The 19,657-nt window shown below is 41.7% G+C and overlaps 1 protein-coding gene across 6 annotated transcripts in view; it reads left to right on the top strand.

Moving 5' to 3' along the window:
* The window catches only part of FYN (FYN proto-oncogene, Src family tyrosine kinase), a 214,377-nt gene that overhangs the window by 78,739 nt on the left and 115,981 nt on the right, over positions 1-19,657 (top strand). For all 6 annotated transcript variants that reach the window (XM_016956180.4, XM_063812640.1, XM_054686190.2 and 3 more), the window contains exon 2: positions 15,814-15,883. The gene's annotated coding sequence lies outside the window, so the exon portion shown is untranslated. The remainder of the gene's footprint in view (positions 1-15,813; positions 15,884-19,657) is intronic.

Here is a 19,657-nt window from a genome sequence, read left to right as displayed (position 1 = left end):
TACACACCTAGTCTCTATGGTATAGCCCACTGCTTCTGGTTGCAAACCTGAACAGCATGTTATTGTACTAAATACTGTAGGTAATTATAACACAATGGTAAATATTTGTGTATCTAAACATAGAAAAAGCACAGTAAAAAATATCAGCATTGTAATCTTAGTGGACCATTGTCATATATGTGGTCTGTCACTGACTGAAATTTCATTATGTGGCACATGGCTGTACTTAGATTGGCAATAAATACAATTAAAAGAGAGCATTTGTGGTGGGCAAGAGCTCTAGCTCAAACGTCAGACTAATGAAGGTTCAAATCCTGGGTCTTCAACTTACTAGCTTTGTCATCTTGGCCAAGTTAAATGATTTCTTCTACATTCAGATTCTTCAACTGAAAAAAATAGTGATAGAGTCTAAGCCATTGGGTTATTAATAAGGATAAAGTGAGGTTTATGTTAAGCCTAGCCCAGAACCTGGCACACAGTAAGTATTTAGTAAATGTTAGCTATTATTATTTATAAATCGTTTCCCTTATTTATTGTCTAACTACAATCTCAACCTACTCTCAGGAATATAGAAATAGAAATTGATTCATCATGAGAAATAATACATAAGCTTTGGAGTCAGATCTGGCTCTGCCACCTCAGTAGCTTACTTCTCGATGCTTTAGTTTCTTTATCAGGTGAAGACCTATTGCGTAGGGTTACTGTAAGGACTAAAATGAGATAATATATGCAAAATGCCTAATATGTTCAGTACTCTTTTCTCTTTCTGTGTCTTGGTTCAATTAGAACACCCTTCTGTTTCTGATTTTGCTACCAAACATGTATTTTTCTCCCTCTGGTAGAGTGTTCTTCCATTTATTTTGGTGTGACACAAATAATTTAATACATGTTTATATCACAAGTCCACATGTGTGAGTGAAACAAAAACTCCACAAAATAATGCTCTGTGTGATTCCTGTACTAATTTGCTATGGCTGCCATAACAAAGTATCATAGAGTGGATGGCTCAAACAACAGAAATTCATTTCCTCACACCTCTGGAAGTTAAAAGTCCGAGATCAAAGTGTCAGCAGGTTTGGTTTCTCCTGAGGCCTCTCTCTTTGGCTTGTAGATGGCTGTCTTTTCCCTTTGTCCTTACATGGCCTTTCCTTTGTGTGTATCTGTGTCCTAATCTCCTCCTCTTATAGGGATACCAGTCATATTGAGTTATGGTCTGCCCATATGACCTCATTTTAACTCTGTTACCTCTTTAAAGGCCTGTCTGCAAATATAGTCACATTCTGATGTGTGCTAGGGTTTAGGGTTTCAATCATGAATTTTGGAGGGATATAATTCAGTCAATAACAGTTCCCTTGATATTTTTATCTGTATTTCATTAAAGAAAATGCTGGGCACAATCAACCAAGTTAAATTTTGTGACCCATTGAATTGACTCGGGACCACAGGTTAAAAGAGTGTGCTTTAGCGGGTTATGTTGGCTTACCCGGTTAGTGTGAAATTGAAACCAGCATTAGGACTTGCCTGTGACTTAGTGTGGAGACAGGCCCAGAGGCACAAAACAGTAAGAGTCAGAGTGGACATCCTTCTGCAAACACAGACATCACCTTAGCCCAGGGTTGGCAAACATTTTCTATAAAGGGCCAGATAGTAAATATTTTCATCTTTGCAGGCCATACAGTCTCTATCAAGACAATTCTGCTGTTGTGTGTGAAAGCAGCCATAGACAATATGGAAACGAGTGGGTATGGCTATGTTCCAATAAAGCTTTACTTACAGGCACTGAGATTTTAATTTTGTGTAATCTCCATGTGTGATGAAATAATCTTTTGATTTTTTGAGACCATTTAAAAATGTAAAAACCATTCTCAGTTCATGGACTGTACAAAAGCAGGCAGCAGGCCAGGTCTGATCCGCAGGCTGGGGGTTGCTGACCGCTGCCCACCACTGCCCTTGCTGGTAGAGCCTCAGTCTTCTGGCTGCAGACTCTCGAGGAATTGACCTAGGTGATTTTCCTCTGTCCATGTACATTTTGAACTGATTATCTTATTTGACCCTTGTGATTCCTCTGTGTTTTCAGTAGGAAAATCTCTGTGGCACTCATGATCAAAAGTTATTTAAAAAGCATATGTTATCTTCTTACCAGAGAACTCTAATTAGGGATGGGGGACCTTCTTAAAGAACCCACACAATTTTTTGTCAGATGGTGAAGTTAGGAATAGAGTTGACACCGAAAAGTCTTTGCAAAAATAACAGAGCTTGAATTTAAGGAGGGCTCTCCTTTGGGAAGCTAATATCCAGGGAAACGGAGTGATCAAAGAAAGGCCCGGGTGTCCTCATGGCGGATGGAGGAGAGCAGCTCAGTGGCAGGGGCCCTGCCCCGGGTTCTTCTCCCAGGTAGGGGCAGGCTGGAGGGTGAGTGAGGTCTCCACAGTCCCCACATGGTTTCTTTCGCAACCCAGAATGCAAGCCGAGGTGTGTGCGGCTGCCTCTCACTTCCTGTGGGGGCTGCCTGCAGTCTCAGGATGTCCATCTCGGTGCCTGCGTAGATCTCCTCCCCTCCCAGAGGGTCCAAGAGAACAAAAGTGTCTGAGAAGGCCAGAGTGTGACCACTCGGTTTCTATGCTCCAAGGGATTTATTTCAGTGGTAGGTGGAGCAGCTCTGTGGAGCACATGGCTAATGATAATGGATTGACTGACCAGAAGCAGGAGAGGACCTAGCAGAAGCCGGAGGTCAAGCTGCCCCAAGACTGGGGGACAGCCTGGGTCAAGACTCTGGACCTCATGACCATGTATATTCCAGAGGGGGATCTAAAGAGCCCCAGAAATTCACAAAGGTGGGAATGGTTATTTTCACTATTTCAGACTGATGGAAATTATGCATTTATCCAGAGTGACAGTGCAAAGGCAGGCTGAGCTGTTGTTGCTTCCATTGGCAGGAATGAGCCGATCTTATGGACTGACTCTGGAAGAGCAATGTTGAGTGCCTACTTTGTGCCACAGAGGGAAAACCCCTTTATCCCAAGGGCTTTCTCATCTGGGGATGCGCAGACTGTAAACCAAGGCCCCAGGAAACGGTTTTTAACTAATGTGGAAAAAAAAAAAAAAATGGGCTTGAATATCCGAAACTTCACTTTAAAAAATCAGTAAGATAAAATTTAAATGATTTGTATTATTTTATTTTGAGACTATTTGCTTCATGCCATCCTAACATATAGTAATAAAATAGCTTTGGCCTGACATTCATCTTAAAGTGAATTAAAAAACATAATTTAATGAAATGGCACTTCTAAGCTTTTAGTGCAGCAAATTTTCAAATTATCTTGCTTAAATTAAATTGCTGTGCCTTTTTGCTTTCAATACTTATAAGAGCTCTGTTTTGTTTCTGGTTTCATTGTGTTCGCCCTGAGATGATTTTTTTTTAATTGAAATGTAGCATTCATGCAGAAAAGTGCACAAATTGTTAAGTGCACTGATAATGAATTTTCACAAAGTGAAATCTCCTTTGTAACCAGCGGCCAGGTGGAAAAAGAATGTCACTTAAACACTAGGAGTCCCCTCAGGTCCCCATCCAGTCCCAATACACCCCAGTTTCCATCAAGGGTAACTGATAGCATGACTTCTAACAAGAAAGATTGGTTTTATCTATTATGAACTTTATATAAATAAAATTGACCAGAAGCAGGAGAGGACCTAGCAGATGGCAGAGGTCAAGCTGTCGCAAGACTGGGGGACAGCCTGGATGTCCCCCAGTTTGCACTGTCTTGTGTCATAATAGAATAACATTATATTTAGGAGATTCATCCATGTTGTTATAAGTAGTAGTTTGTTCATTTTCATTGCTGTGTAATACTGTTTAACATATGAAGATGTATTTAGCCCCTCTCTTGTAAGTGGCCTTTTGAGTTATTTCGAGTTTGGGGCTGTTAGAGATAGTACTGGTAGGATCATTCTTGTGCATATCAGTGGGTAAACATATGTAGCATTTCTGTAGGATAGACTCTGGATGGCAGGATCTGGGATCACAGGATGTGTGTGTTCAATGGAAACTGCCAGTTATCAGTGGACACTCCCACTAGCAATGTATGAGAGTTTCAGTTGCTCTGTATCCTTACCAGCACTTCATGGTTTTAGTCTTTATCATTTTAGCCAGTCCTGTAGGTGTATTGGTAATGCGTTGTGGTTTTAATTTGCCTTTATTTGATGGCTGAATTAGAGCATCTTTTTATATGTTTATTGGCCATTTGGATTTTCTGTTTTGTCCTCTCGAGTATTTGTCTATTTCTTTATTGGATTGTCTGCCTTTTCCTTATTGATTTTTAGAGTTATTTGTTGTATATATGTATTGCAATTATGTTCTCCACTCTGTGGCTTCCCTTTGATTCTGTTGATGTCATTTGATGAAGACATTTTTAATTTTAGTATAGTCCAAATTATATTTTCCTTCGTGGTTAACACTTTTTGTGTTCTCTTTTAAGAAACATCTTTACCTATTACAAGGTATGAAGGTGTTCTCTATGTTTTCTTCTAAGAGCTTTATTATTTTGCCTTTCACATTTAGTTCTAGTCTTCATCCAGAATTAATTTTTGCATGGTATACGGTGGAAGTTAAGATTCATTTCTTTGATACGGATACCCATTGTATTCATTTCCTAGGCTATTATAACAATGTGCCACAAAATGGGTGGCTTAAAACAGCAGAAATTTATTCTCTCATGATTCTGGAGGCTAGGAGTCCAAAATCGAGGTGTTAGCAGGGTCATGGTCTCTCTGATGAAGGCTCTAGGGAAGAGTCCTTCCTTGCCTATTCCCAGCTTCTGGTGGTGGCCAGGAATCCTTGGCATTCCTTTCTTGGCAGCTGCATTGCTCTGACCTCTGTCTCTGTGGCCACATGGCCGTCTTCCCCACATGTCTCTGTGTAGATTTTTTTCTTCCTTTAAGGACAGTCACTGGATTCAGAGTCCATACTAATTCACTATAACTCATCTTAACTAATCATATCTGCAACAACCCTATTTCCAAATAAGTCAGATGCTGAGGTACTTGGGGGTTAGAACTTCATATCTTTTTGGGGGACACAGTTCAATCTATACTACCCAGTGAACCCAGCATTTATTACTTTTATTTTTATACATTTATATTTTATTTTTATACATTTATGCATACTTTTATACATTTATTACTTCATTGTCACCTTTGCATAAGTTAGGTGACTGTGTAGCTCTATTTTTGGACATTCTATTTTGTTCTCTTGGTCTGTTTGTCTGGCCTTGCACAAATGTCACACTTTTACTATTACTCTATAGTGAATCTTTGTATCTGGTAGAATAAGTCTTCCAGCCCTGTTCCTCTTGTTCAGGATTAACTTGGCTTTTGGCCCTTTGCATTTGCTTATAAACTTTAGAATCTGCTTGTCAATTTCCATCAGAAAAAAAAGACCTAGTTTAAAAAAAAAAATTGGTGGTGCAGTTAAGATGCAATTGCGAGGAGAATTGACATATAAAAATATTGGACTTCCAGCCCATGTACATGGTCCAACCCTCTATATAGGTCGTCTGTAATTTCTGTCAATAACGTTTTGTCATTTTCAGCATAAAGTCTTACATATCTTTTGTTGGACTTATTCCTAGGTATTAGGTATTCTTTTGATGGAGATTTGTGTTGATGAAATAAAAAGCCAAGAGAGAGAAGGAAGGCATCTACCAGGCTTACTACTTCACATTATTGAGGAATTTTTCCAAGTTTACCAAGCTTAGCAGAACTGAGATTCAGATCAAGATCTCCCTGACTCCAAATCAGAGCTGGGAAAATAAATCAATTATTACTTTAAAATGCAATGTTAGTGAGATAATTCAAAATGTGGGAGGCGCAGGTGGATAAAACAGGTCCTTGGTAGGGAACCCCTGGTAGATGCCCTTGGTCTCCAGTGTTGCAACATTGAGAACATGCACGTAGGCTGGAAGAGATGTGAGAGAAGACTCAGATACTGGTTAGGGGTGGGAGACTCGATCTGAGATTTTCAGTGTTCTTAGAACTTTAGAGTTACCCAGAAGTACCAGGTAGGCCAGGAGGATGGCCATGGAGGTAGGAGTTTGAGTCCTTTCCCTCTTGAACCAGAGCTGTTCTGTTGCACTTTTATCTAATATTTTGGAGTTGAGCACTTCAGAATGTGTGTGTGTGTGTGTGTGTGTGTGTGTGTGTGTGTATCTAAGGTTCAGAACTACCAATAACAAGAAAAGAATTTTTTTTTTTGAAATAAAATGTTTCCCATTATAATGGATTCTCCAGGTATGTGGTGTGCTAGCTGGATATCTTTTGGCATAATTGTTACACATTTGGCATGGACACACACACACACACACAGTTCTGATACTAAAGAATAGCTTAAAAACTATCAGACTAGTTATTCTTTAACATTCCGTTCAGCCCCAAGGTTCTGGGATTCTGATATTGTAGCCAACCTAAACTCAAGGGGCTCTGCACACATCATTATTAACTTTGATCTTGGCAGCATTGTGATACTGTGTGTATTTCATGGGCCTTCCCCAGAGCCACTCCAGAATGTCTACTTGGAGGGACTTGGGAGTAGTAATCTGGTTGGAAGAGAGCTAGACGTGTCCAGCAGCTGCGCTTGCATCATAGCAAAGCAGTGTTTCTGTTCAGACTGTGGATTGCAGATCTTAGGAACAGCTTAATTTAAAAGGGCAAGTCGGAAGAATTCAAGTACACTACAGAACAGAGTTTTTGTTTTATTTTCTTTTTTTCCTGATACATGTGATGTGATCACCTGACAGGGACTCATTACCAGTAAGAAAAGAAAGACATGATTATTATAACTGTATGCTTCATTCTCATAAGTCTCATAGAAGCAGAATTGTTGTTTTTTCCTCCGGATAGTCAACTGATTATTCCAATGGCATTTGTTTCTTTTATTTGTTCCCCAAATAAACTGGGTACTCATGGCCTTAACGTTGAAATATAGTAATAATAATATGAAATGATATCAGTACTACTGCTGCTACTACTACTATTGCCTGGGGGTTGATGGGGATTGGAGATGGGGAGCTAAAGCCCTACCCCCACCCATCCAGTCATCCATTTGCATGACTCTGCCCACCCATGTGTGCCAGTGAGCCCCAAATCTTTATCTCTCCAGTCCAGCTTCAGAGCCATGGATGCTGGGACCCCTACACCTGGCCTCTAGGGCAGCTGAGCATGAGCTTATATTGGTGCCTTGCTCAACAGTGAGCCTCTGATTCCCTCTAGACCTGGCAATAGCCAATGAGAAGGGAGCAGCCAGCTTGTGACCTTCCTGCCCCCTCATTCTGTGGTCATTAATTCCTTTCTGCTGGCTGAGCACCTTCCATGCTCATCTCTTTTTCTATTCATCTCTCCTCCTCCTCCTCTTCTCTCTCTGCTGTTTACTCCCACTCAAGCAAATAATAAAACAACAACCACAACCTTGCTTGAGTCTGCCCTCCTGTTGGAGTGTAGCCAGAAGGACTCTAGCCCCTGCAGGCAGGGGAAGCAGATGGGTCAGTGTTGCCTTCTCAGAGCACCCTTCCCACCTCCCTCCCACCCACTATATCCAGTGAAAGGGAAGGCCACAGTCAGTCAAAAGTAAGCTCAGTTTCCTAGGAAACCCTGTATTTTCTAGTTCCCATCCTCCTCCCTGGCAATTGGGCTTTGTTTGTATGCTTCCTTGTTTAATGGTTTATTTCACCATTTGGAACTCTAATTTTTCAGACAATCAAGTTTGGGCTTGCAGAGAATATTGTAGCATGGCAGGTTGTAGGACTATACTATATTTTAAATTGACAGTTATTTTTGTGCACAAGCTTCCCAGCTTGTACCTCATGTTGCACAGGATAGCCATGGGCACAGAGAGCTTTGGAGGGGAGTGGAATTCATGCTCCCTGTCTCCCCTCACCCCCATTCTCTGCTTTTGAAAATGAGACTCAACAAAGACTCACACAGCAGTTCCTTAGCAAGTGGGCCCTGCAAGTGTGTGTTAGCTGTATCATCAGTCTATACATGCTAGAGGAAGAATTGGAATCTCAGCTACAAAATGTATGTAATTTGGTCACAGAGGTGAACGAAAAAGGATGAAGCCCTTTGAATGCAACAGAATGACTAGAACTGTCTCCTCTGTGCAAGGCATTGGGTCAGACAAGGTGCCAATGGTTCGAAGATACATTTAGCCTGCATTCTTGCCCTCAAGGACCTGGCCATTTTCCTTGCAGCAGATAGCGTGAAAAAGTTGTACAGTAGAGGTATATAGAGAGTAAGACTAATTCTAGTGGGGGAAACTGGGCAAGAACTTCAGGGAGGGATTTATACGAGAGCTGGCTTGAGGGACAGGTTGGTTCTGTATTCTTGCAGGTGGAGATGAGGGCACAATAAGAGAGGAAATAGGACAGGTGAAGGCTCAGAGGAGGGACAAGTGAGAACAGCAAGTGCTCTGAGAAGGCAAGGCATGAGGGAGGAGGAAAAAATGAAAGATACGGCTGATGTGGTGGGTTTGGAATGATGGTGGATGGCTTTGAGTGCAAAGCTGAAAAGTTTGTGGAAGTCATTGGTCTTTCTAGCAGTGTCACCAAGCCCTGAGTTTCCTGGGAGCTGGCTTAGGCGCTGCAGGGGAAGAAGTCTGGTGTGCCAGCTGCTCCCCCAATTATAGAGGAGAGAGCAGCTCCTCTCATCTTCATTTTATATACAAGGATATTGTCTGTCTTTTGAGGAGTGTTCCACTTTGAGAAAAACTAAAACCCATTGGCATATGCGTGAGACCCATTAATTTATTCAGTCAGTCGCTCAACAGATATTAAATGCCTACTGCATACCAGGCCCTGTACAAGGTTGTACTGAAAGACCGTTGAAGATTTTTGAACTGGTCAGTTGCCTGGTAGCAGGGGTGCTGGGTCTTGAGTTAAAATCCTGTCTTTGCCTGGAGGCATCACGCTACCTGACTTCAAACTATACTACAAGGCTAAGTAACCAAAACAGCATGGTACTGGTACCAAAACAGAGATATAGACCAATGGAACACAGCAGAGCCCTCAGAAATAATACCACACATCTACAACCATCTGATCTTTGAAAAACCTGACAGAAACAAGAAATGGGGAAAGGATTCCCTATTTAATAAATGGTGCTGGGAAAACTGGCTAGCCATATGTGGAAAGCTGAAACTGGATCCCTTCCTAACACCTTACAGAAAAATTAATTCAAGATGAATTAAAGACTTACATGTTAGATCTAAAACCATAAAAACCCTAGAAGAAAACCTAGGCAATACCATTCAGGACATAGTCATGAGCAAGGACTTCATGTCTAAAACACCAAAAGCAATGGCAACAAAAGCCAAAATTGACAAATGGGATCTAATTAAACTAAAGAGCTTCTGCACAGCAAAAGAAACTACCATCAGAGCGAACAGGCAACCTACAGAATGGGAGAAAATTTTTGCAATCTACTCATCTGACAAAGGGCTAATATCCAGAATCTACAAAGAACTCAAATAAATTTACAAGAAAAAATCAAACAACCCCATCAACAATTGGGCAAAGGATATGAACAGACACTTCTCAAAAGAAGACATTTCTGCAGCCAACAGACACATGAAAAAATGCTCATCATCACTGGCCATCAGAGAAATGCAAATCAAAACCACAATGAGATACCATCTCACACCAGTTAGAATGGCGATCATTAAAAAGTCAGGAAACAACAGGTGCTGGAGAGGATGTGGAGAAATAGGAACACTTTTACACTGTTGGTAGGACTATAAACTGGTTCAACCATTGTGGAAGTCAGTGTGGCGATTCCTCAGGGATCTAGAACTAGAAATACCATTTGACCCAGCAATCCCATTACTGGGTATATACTGGGTGTATACCCAAAGGATTATAAATCATGCTGCTATAAAGATACATGCACACATATTGCGGCACTATTCACAATAGCAAAGAGTTGGAACCAACCCAAATGTCCATCAGTGATAGACTGGATTAAGAAAATGTGGCACATATACACCATGGAATACTATACAGCCATAAAAAAGGATGAGTTCATGTCCTTTGTAGGGACGTGGATGAAGCTGGAAACCATCATTCTCAGCAAACTATCACAAGGACAAAAAACCAAACACCGCATGTTCTCACTCATAGGTGGGAATTGAACAATGAGAACACTTGGACACAGGAAGGGGAACATCACACACCAGGGCCTGTCATGGGTTGTGGGGAGGAGAGAGGGATAGCATTAGGAGATATACCTAATGTAAATGACAAGTAAATGGGTGCAGCACACCAACATGGCACATGTATACATATGTAACAAACCTGCACGTTGTGCACATGTACCCTAGAACTTAAAGTGTAATAAAAAAATAATTTAAAATAAAAGAATGTGGCACATATACACTATGGAATACTATGCAGCCATAAGAAAAGAATGAGTTCATGTCCTTTGTAGGGACATGGATGAAGCTGGAAACCATCATTCTCAGCAAACTATCGCAAGGACAGAAAACCAAACACCACGTGTTCTTACTCATAGGTGGGAATTGAACAATGAGAACACCTGGACACAGGAAGGGGAACATCACACACTGGGGCCTGTCGTGGGGTCAGGGGAGGGAGGAGGGATAGCATTAGGAGATATACCTATGTAAATGACGAGTTAATGGGTGCGGCACACCAACATGGCACATGTGTACATATGTAACAAACCTGCACGTTGTGTACATGTACCCTAGAACTTAAAGTATAGTAATAAAAAATAAAAATAAAAAAAATTCCTGTCTTTGCCACCCACTAATAAGAACTTGGGCAAGTCTCTTGGCCTTGATGGACCCGTTTTCTCCCTGTAAAGCATAGGGTTGGGCTGCTAAATCCTTCCCAGCTGAGACAGTCTGGGAGTGACATGAGAAGTGCTGTAACCAGAGTTTGTGTGTGTTGGGAAGCGGGGAAAAGAGAGGCCAGAGTCAGAGAGAGGTGGTGATGGCAAGAACTTCTGCGAGTCTGAGTGAAGCCTTTCATTTATTCATTCAACAAACATTTCATATTCAGTGCCAGCTACTGTGCTAAGCACTGGGAAAATAACAGTAACCAAAACAAAATCCGTGCCCTCAAGGCACTATCTGTAGGGGGTGGCAGAGGAGCTGGGAACATGGGAGATAGATCTAGAGATGTAGTGTGAAACTTATCCCATGGGATGACAGTTGGGACAGTGGAAGTGTATGTACCAGGAAAGAGATAGCAAAACAGTATTGAGAGAGAACGAGTTCTGAGGAGACAGAACCTGGGAACATCCTGTGGAGAACCAATCAATGTTCTTCCACTCCTTGATAGAAAGCACGTTTCTTCATCAAGTCAATACAACAAACCTAACCCCAGAAATATGCTCTTGTGGCTAAGAAGTTAGGACACACCAAAGAGATAATGTCCATTTAGACATCCATTTCTCCTTGACTCTGTCACTTCTATGGGTGAAGCAGAATTAGACCAAAGCCACGTATGATTTTGTATAATAGCTGGTCTATTTGGTTTCCTCAGAAAGGTCTTTAATAAGTACCAGTGATACGTATAAAATACGTATGGGTGGCTTCCCAAGTGAACTGCCAGTCCCTCAAATCTTTTCCCAGACCAGCTGGCTCTTTTATTTTTTTTCCTTTTCCCCAAGTAATTGGAGCAGATCCAGAAACAGATTTGGAGAGCCTCAAGCTTTTCCTTTTTTACCCTTCAGTAATTACATGTCACAGGTTGTCTTCCCTGTTAGAGTCTGAAGCTGAGCAATTAGTCTCCCATTGTCTTTGCAGGAAATGACATATCAGTGTGGCTTCTGGGGAGGGCAACTGTTGACCATCCTGGTTAAAATAATTTGGAAAGTGTTCAGCATTTCCTCCAGTTGATCGTTTAGACTGGCTGATTTAGAAAGCTGTTGGAAATGTGCAAATGTACCATAGTTATCAGGACTGGAAATACTATGGGGTCAGTTCCCTGAGCAAAACGAGTTTCTCAACTATGGCTTTGATCTCTGGACCTACTGCCTTGTCCCTCGTGTGATTGAGCCCAGGGCCTTGGCATTCTGTTCTTTTTATAATGCTTTGTTGGAGACTGATTAGTCAGGATGTTTTCCAGCTGCAGGTAATTGAAAACCCAAGTCAAGGAGTCCTAAACAAGAAGACATTTCTTGGAAATACAGAGATGCCACAGACTTCAACGCCAACTTAATGCAGTAACCTACACTCTGCTTCCCTGTGTTTGTTCTGTCTCTGGACCAGCTTTATCCTTATACTGAAACAAAATAGCTGTGGAAGTTCTAGGTGTCGCATTCCACACTACATTCAGAAGGAGGGAGCTTCTCCCGAAGGAGTGAGTAGAAGCTCCCAGAAAAACATTCTTCACATCTCATTGGCTTAAATTGGGCCACATGCTTATTCTTAAACCAATCACTGGCAGTAGGAATGGGTATCTCTTGGATCGATGCTTCTCAAACTTCAGTGTGCACACAGATCACCTGGGGAAACTTTCAAAATCAATTCTGATTCAGTTGGCTTGGGTGAGGCCTCAGCTGACAGCTCTTACAAGCTCCCGGGTGATGCGAATGTTGCAGGTCAGCACACTGCAAAACCTTGGACTGTCCCGCCCCCACTCCCAGCTGGGCGTGCTGCCATGTGCCCATGAGCACTGTGGGTGCAGAAATATGGGGGCTCTTTTGGGAAGAAGAAAGAGGGAATGACCACATGCAGATGAGAACTATATTAGAGATGCTTGTTTTCAGTGTGTAATTAGCATTTTAACTTTATACCGGGAGTCATACAATAGTCTGTGATATGTATTAAAAGCAGAATTGTTACGTGGGAGCACTCACAAAAATTTCATTCATTTATGGTGATGCAGGTGTTGCAGCTCTTGAAACAAAAGATTAAACAGTCATGCCACCCGTTTTGTTATCATTCAGCTATTTTTATTGGTAATGAATACCATATATCTGGTGTGTCTCAAAAAGAACAAACTCAAATGAAATGGATTGAAATAGCCTTAAGTATAAAAAGAGTGTGCCAAATCCAGCCTTTGTTCTGTGAGTGGAAATCTCATCAGTCATGGTTATTGGGGAGGGAGACTACACCCCCACTTGTCCTAAGAGTCACTTGTCATGATATTGGGTATGAAAAATGCTGCCAATGGTGAATTTCTGCCAAAGCAAATGGTCACAATGCCCTTATAAGTGGTTTTCAGTGGAGAAAGTCATTATGCTCTATTCGTTTGAAAAGGAAGAACTGTTCTGTTATTTTGTTGTGCTTGACAAAAGATACACAGGATTCCTGAGCTGCAGCTGTTCAGGAAAAAGGCTGATAAGATGGAAGGACCAGTGTCCACGCTGAGGCTGGACAATCACAGGCTCAGCGTGCTTAGCATGAAGTATGTGGACAGGCACTGAGTAGACCTTCCCAAGATAGTCACTGTGGTAGTTGCTGTCCTGGACCTCATGTGCAAAGACAGCATCACCCAGGAGGGGACATGGAATTTCACTGCTCAGTCTATTTGTCCCACCTGCCTCAGAACCACCGGTTCACATCTGTGAGACTGATGGGAAGCTGGAGCTTGGTGTGGTCTCTTGTAGAGGCCAGAGCAACTGTACCTGGCCTCACCAGCATGGATCACCAAAGTGCCCATACTTAGGAAATCACAAGTTGTGTCTTGTCTATTCAAAGGACCTGAAAGGTTGAGAGAGTATCTGCTACTCTGGGCTAGCTGGGGAAAGCTGCTAGACTTGAAGCCCCAGGAAGGCAGGCATTATGCTTGTGTCACACATGCGCCCTCTATATTGACAGAATGATTGAACAGCTAGTCTGTTCCCTGGTGATCTGTCAGTCAACAGCATGGACTAATCACTCACTCTCAAAAGAGAAGTATTAAACAAGACAACATTGTGTTGCCTAACTTCAGTAATTTATAGTCTAAATATAGAATGCTTAGGTGTCCCATCTACATGTTTAGGACCTCATAGGCTGCAAAGGAGCAATGAGATAATATTAATGATTACCTGAGCTCATGTAGGACAAGCAGATTGCACCATTACCCGTGGATGGACTCAGCAGTCCTGATGAGCGCCTCCCTGCTGTGCTGTGATAAGGCAAGGCATTATTAACTGTGGAAGGAGTTTTAAAATAGGGAAGAAGATAGGACCTTCCCTGACAACTTAAAAGGCTGACTTTAAAAGTAGTACATTTATTTAAAGTACCTATATCAAATAAAGTACTTTTAAAAAGAGAAAAATAAAGAGGCATAAGATAATACTGCTTTGGGAAAATCAAGGTGGAAAAGTCAATGAGAATGAAGCTAGGCCTGAAAGCTGGGTCCATGCATGTAATTCAGGGGGCCGATGAAGTTGGATGGGGAAAAACATGAACTCATCATTGTCTCTAACCCTTATCTGAAATCGTACATTTCCTAATATTATGAAAGTAGCATTAGCTATTTGTCCTTAATAGAAATTATGAATATTTTCATAGTTATAGATATTCTGAAGTATCATTTATGCCTAATAGTACTTCAAAATTACAGTATATTAGACTTGTTGGAAATTATTTAAGTATTGAAAGATGTTCATAACAATTTTGTCAAATATTTTGATAACTGTATAAGAGTATACTCTGTTTGACTCCTGTGCATTTCATGTATTAGTTTCAAGCATTTGTAAACATCATTCTGAGAAAGATGTCTTTAGACTGCCATAGCACAAAAGGTAAAGAGCCCCTGCCCTTGACAATGGCCAGGCCTCCTACCAGAGGAGGGATGGCCTGCCTAGAGGCTCAGAGGCCGGACAGGCCTCTGGGCGTTACAGCATTTGATAGGATAATGTCGAAAAGCTGGGGTGAGCTTGAGTGCCAGGCTAACATGACTCGACAGGTAAATTCGCAGGTCATAGGAAGTGGTGGAAGGTGCATCCGTTGAGGAAAGACAGGCTGTGTAGGTTGTGTTTAGAAAGGATTCCTTGTGCAGCCATGAGAGTTGGATGGGAAGGGAAGAAACTGGAGGCCAAGAGACCAGTGTATGCCAGGCATGATGCTGACCAGATGGAGTGTAACGATGAGAATAGGGAGAAGCAATGTGTTCCCAGCACCACTGTGAAATTCTTGCGGGGCTGGACTGGGCCAGGGTTTGCAGTGGAGGTGAAGAAGGCGGTGTTAGTTTACAGGCCTGAGGGACTGGGAGAATGATGATAACAGCTCAGGCTTACTGAGTGTTTACTGTGTGCCAGAGGCTGTTATAAGCCCTTCTATGTCGTGTATATATGTTCTTTAGTTGATATCATTTAATCCTCATAGCAACCCTATGAGGTCAGTACAGTAATCCCTATTTTACACATAATAAAGCCTAGAAAAGAAAGGTTAGGAAAACTGTCCAGGGTCTCACAGCTAGCTGGCAAGAAGGGAGGATATTACTGGAAAGAAAGAAAAGAGGAATTGGTTTGGGGGAATATGTTATGAGTTCAACTGCAGATATTTTTCCATTGTTCTCTTGTCTTCAAATATTTCAAAGGGCTAAACATTCAGATATTTATAAGCATAGTTTCTGGTATATTTCATTGTCCAGTTTTAAAATTTTTTATTAGTGAATACTGAGATAATTTGTAAATTGGTTTCATCTTCCTGGGAAAAACAGAGGAAACTGGTAGGTGGAATTTAGTACATCGATGGGTGCCCGAAGCAGAGGAAGAGGTTGCAGTTTACAGAGAGAAACATAATATGTATTCAATTATTTCTGTTTAATGATGTGGTTTTTCTTTTGTTGTGGTATTGTTTTTCAGGACCAGTCCTGCCTCTGTTGTAGAAGACATGTGGTGTATATAAAGTTTGTGATCGTTGGCGGAAATTTTGGTAAGTGTTGCTGCATTTACTTCTAATGCCTTTTGCTGTAAAATGGTGCTCACGAAGGGAAGCTGTTGCCTTGTTCTGTCCATCTTTTACTTCTGCACTAAACTCAGGCAGAATGGAGTCAGAATGGAGTTCTATAATTAAATGTGACATTGAATTGATGTTTTCTGACAGTGTGATACTTTTTCTTGTTATTGCTGATAGTATTAAGCAATATGGGGTTTTCTAAAACGTAATAAGTGTATATTTAGAAAAGTTTCCGGATGCCGGTTAAAGAATACCCTTGGCAGTTTATGTGCTAAGCCAGCCATATAATATAAGAGTAATAAACTTGCAGACCCAAAGAATAAAATAAATTCTCCAAAGCAGAGAGATCCGTGTGACCCATATATTAAAAGAAAGAGAAGCAGGCAGCTTAGGAAATGGAAAATTAAAGGAAGCTACAAGTCCAGCTTGCCTGGGAGCCAGCCCACAGACCAGCATAACAGTGGTCTTGGGAGACCAAGAACGTTCAATTCAGCAACCACCCAGACCTTGCTAGCAGGGAAAGAGGACAGTCTTTGGGATCAGGAGACCCGGGTTAAAATGTAAGTTCTATACCTACTGGTTGTTAGATAACCTCTCTGAGCCTGTTTCTTCTTCTGTAAAATGAGGCTTATCATGTTACCTACATCATAGGGTTGTTGTGAGAATAAAATGAGGTAGGTAGTGCTGGAGCATAGTAAGTGTTCAATAAAGCCAGTCATTCTTAGGAACAGAGCAGCCTTGTTTGGAGACTAGACATTTCCCATTGAAGTCAGGCTACCAAGAGGCATATTTATTTTCCAGCAGGAAGGCTGCTGAGGATGGGCCGGTTACATCCATTTGATGTTGCTAGAGCATCCCAGCTACTCACCACAACCCCTCCTCCAATATTCACTTCATAAGAACCTGTGGGAATCCCTGCAACATTTACCACCTTCTCCAACCCTGGTGACCCATTCTTAGACAAGCTTGGCTAAATAATTCCCTTCCTGCCATCCTCACAACCAGTGAGGTCACCTTGTTTGAGCTGTGTTCATTTTTGGAGTTAATGTCATTTTGAATCACATTTATGAGGAAAGAAGGGTGGGGGTAGATGATACCATTGGTTGGACTTCAGTTGCCATATTTAAACTTTCATTTCCAAACCTTTCTTTTGATTTTACGTTTTTGTCTATGCTTATTACGTAGCCTTCACAGGGATCCAATTGCTGGGCTGAAATTTTTGAGCTTTGACTGAAAGAATTTGGCTTTTGGGTGGGGCCTTTACCTGTGGTTGGGAAACTCAGCCATGGCATTGCAGATGGGCCAGTGTTTAAGGTCAGATGTCTGTAGGTGACTGTGCTGCCATTTCATAGAATCAAAGAGAGGGACATGGCTTCAAGGGTTGTCTGGCCCAATCCCCTGCTAGCAAAAAAAAAAAAAAAAAAAAGTCTCCTACTGATCCCTGACAAGGGAATTCAAATTCTTCCAGAGATGAGGAGCTTGCTGTTGCACAGGGTACCTTGATTCAATTAAAGGACAGTTAGGGCCTACAGGGAAACCCTTGTGAGGAGGGGGCATCTAGTTGTTCTGTATCTTAGTGCTGGTGGTATTTATGCAGTTGTATGCTTTGGTGAAAACTCACAGAACTGTATAATAGAAAGGGTGAGTTCTCTTGAATGTTAATTAGACCTGAATTTTAAAAATGGAAAGAAAAAAAACCCCAGCATTTAAAAATTGAACAATTAGCCCAACTTGTTAAAAAGAAAGTAAGGAGGCTGGGTGCGGTGACTCACGCCTGCAATCCCAGCACTTTAGGAGGCTGAGGCGGGCAGCTCACAAGGTCAGGAGATCGAGACCATCCTGGCCAACATGATAAAACCCCATCTCTACTAAAAATAGGAACCCAGGAGGCGGAGGTTGCAGTAAGCCAAGACTACGCCACTTCACTCCAGCCTGGGTGACACAGCGAGACTCCATCTAAAAAAAAAACAAAAACAAAAAAAAGAAAGAAAAAAGAAAAAAGAAAGTGAGGAATACAAAGGAGAGAGTGAGGAGGGAGGAAAGAAAAGCAATCTAGTCCTTATATTGAACTATTAATACAGTATATGTGCTCCATGGGACAGGGACTTGGTCTTGTTCCTCCCTGGAGTCTTGGTGCCTGGATAGTGCCTGTCACATAGAAGGCATAAATGTGTTAAGTATTTATTGAATCACCTATTGCTCTTAGTCACCTTCGAAGTAAGTCCACTCACTTTCTAACACTCCAGCCCACCAAATGTTTGGAGACACTGTCCTTCCTCATTCATCTTCTCTTCTCTGGGTGAATTTACCATCTCCCGGGCCTGGCCTCTTTGTCCTCTGATGCTATTTTCATATCCCTCCCCATCTGGCAGAGCTCCTTGAGGAGGCCTCTACTTCCCCACACCTCTCCTGTGCACCTAGGCCAGCATTAGACACGCTGCCCCACAGGTCTGGCCTACGAGGAGCACAGAGGGTGCATTGCTTCGGTGGATGCTGTTAATAGACACCCAATCCTCTTCCTTCACAATCAGTATGAAGTGTCTGGTCATGGATCATAAAGGATTTATTTAGTGCAGTCTTCTAAGAAAGGAGCTCCTAAAAGTAGGGAGGGTGGTAGTGCAAGAAAGAGCCCAGGCGCAGCTCATCCTCTTACAGGCCTTGTCTGAAATGAAGCCAGGTCCTGGCACCCTCAGTCTGAGGCAGCATGGTGCTGTTGATGGATCTTTAAAGGCAGTACTGTGTCACAGATTCCGATTTTTCATTACAAGTCATAGGAAGTTTGAAATTCTTCAAACTAAACTTGTGGGTGCCTTGAAAAGCCTAGGTTTCTTTTTTCTGGCCATGCCAAGGAGTGATATATAAACACATAAATACATAGAGCAGTGGTTTTCAACTGGGGTTAGTTTTGCCCTCCCAGAGGACATTTGGTAATATCTGAAGCCATTTTGGGTTGTCACAGTTAGGGGAGGGAGGAGGGTGTGTGCTAGTGGCATCTAGTGGGTGGAAGCCAGGGATGCTGCCAAATGTCTTGAAATATATCATAGATCAGTAACGCACACTCGTGCACACTTGCAGAATAATCGGGCCCGAAATCTCAGTAATACCAAGCTGAGAAACTCTGAGATTATAAGTAATTTTTAAAGTGTAAATATTTATAAAGTACTTATTATTTTGAAGGTTTAAAAATGGAAATATCTTAACATTTGATTATATGTAAATATACAGCTAAAAAACTTAAATTCGTTCAGAAAATCATCAGAGTGGAAAGGCTGCTAAGAGGCTATCCCTTCTATTACCCCTAACTCCAAGCAAAAAATGACCTAAATGAATTCAGACAGACAGATGGGCCTCTGACAGCTTATACAGAATGGCGGTCAACTAAAGATAAAAACAAGACTCACACAACATGATCCCAGCATTTACACAAAGAGATTGTCTCGTATTTTAAATTTTAACCCCAGCTTCTTCAGATGTGTTAGTCATTCGATGACCTCTAAGATTAAACGGTATTTCAGTCTGGGCTAGTCTTTCTTTTTGAATCAAGGCGGTTCTGGTGTGATGAAAATGTGCTTAGGGAGGAGAGAGATCTCATTACAGATGATTGAGATTGAGTATTTTGGTACACAGAGCTGTTTATTTGCATCAGTTTGCTAGTGACACCACAATCTGGTTTACATGTGAGTCGCTGAGAGCTTTTGTAGCCTAATATGGCTACATTTGCTGAAGCAGGGAGATTAAAGCAACATATGT

The sequence above is a fragment of the Pan troglodytes genome, chromosome 5, assembly GCF_028858775.2.
Source record: "Pan troglodytes isolate AG18354 chromosome 5, NHGRI_mPanTro3-v2.0_pri, whole genome shotgun sequence".
In the NCBI taxonomy this organism is placed as follows: domain Eukaryota; kingdom Metazoa; phylum Chordata; class Mammalia; order Primates; family Hominidae; genus Pan; species Pan troglodytes.
This window is presented reverse-complemented; position numbering and strand designations above follow the sequence as displayed.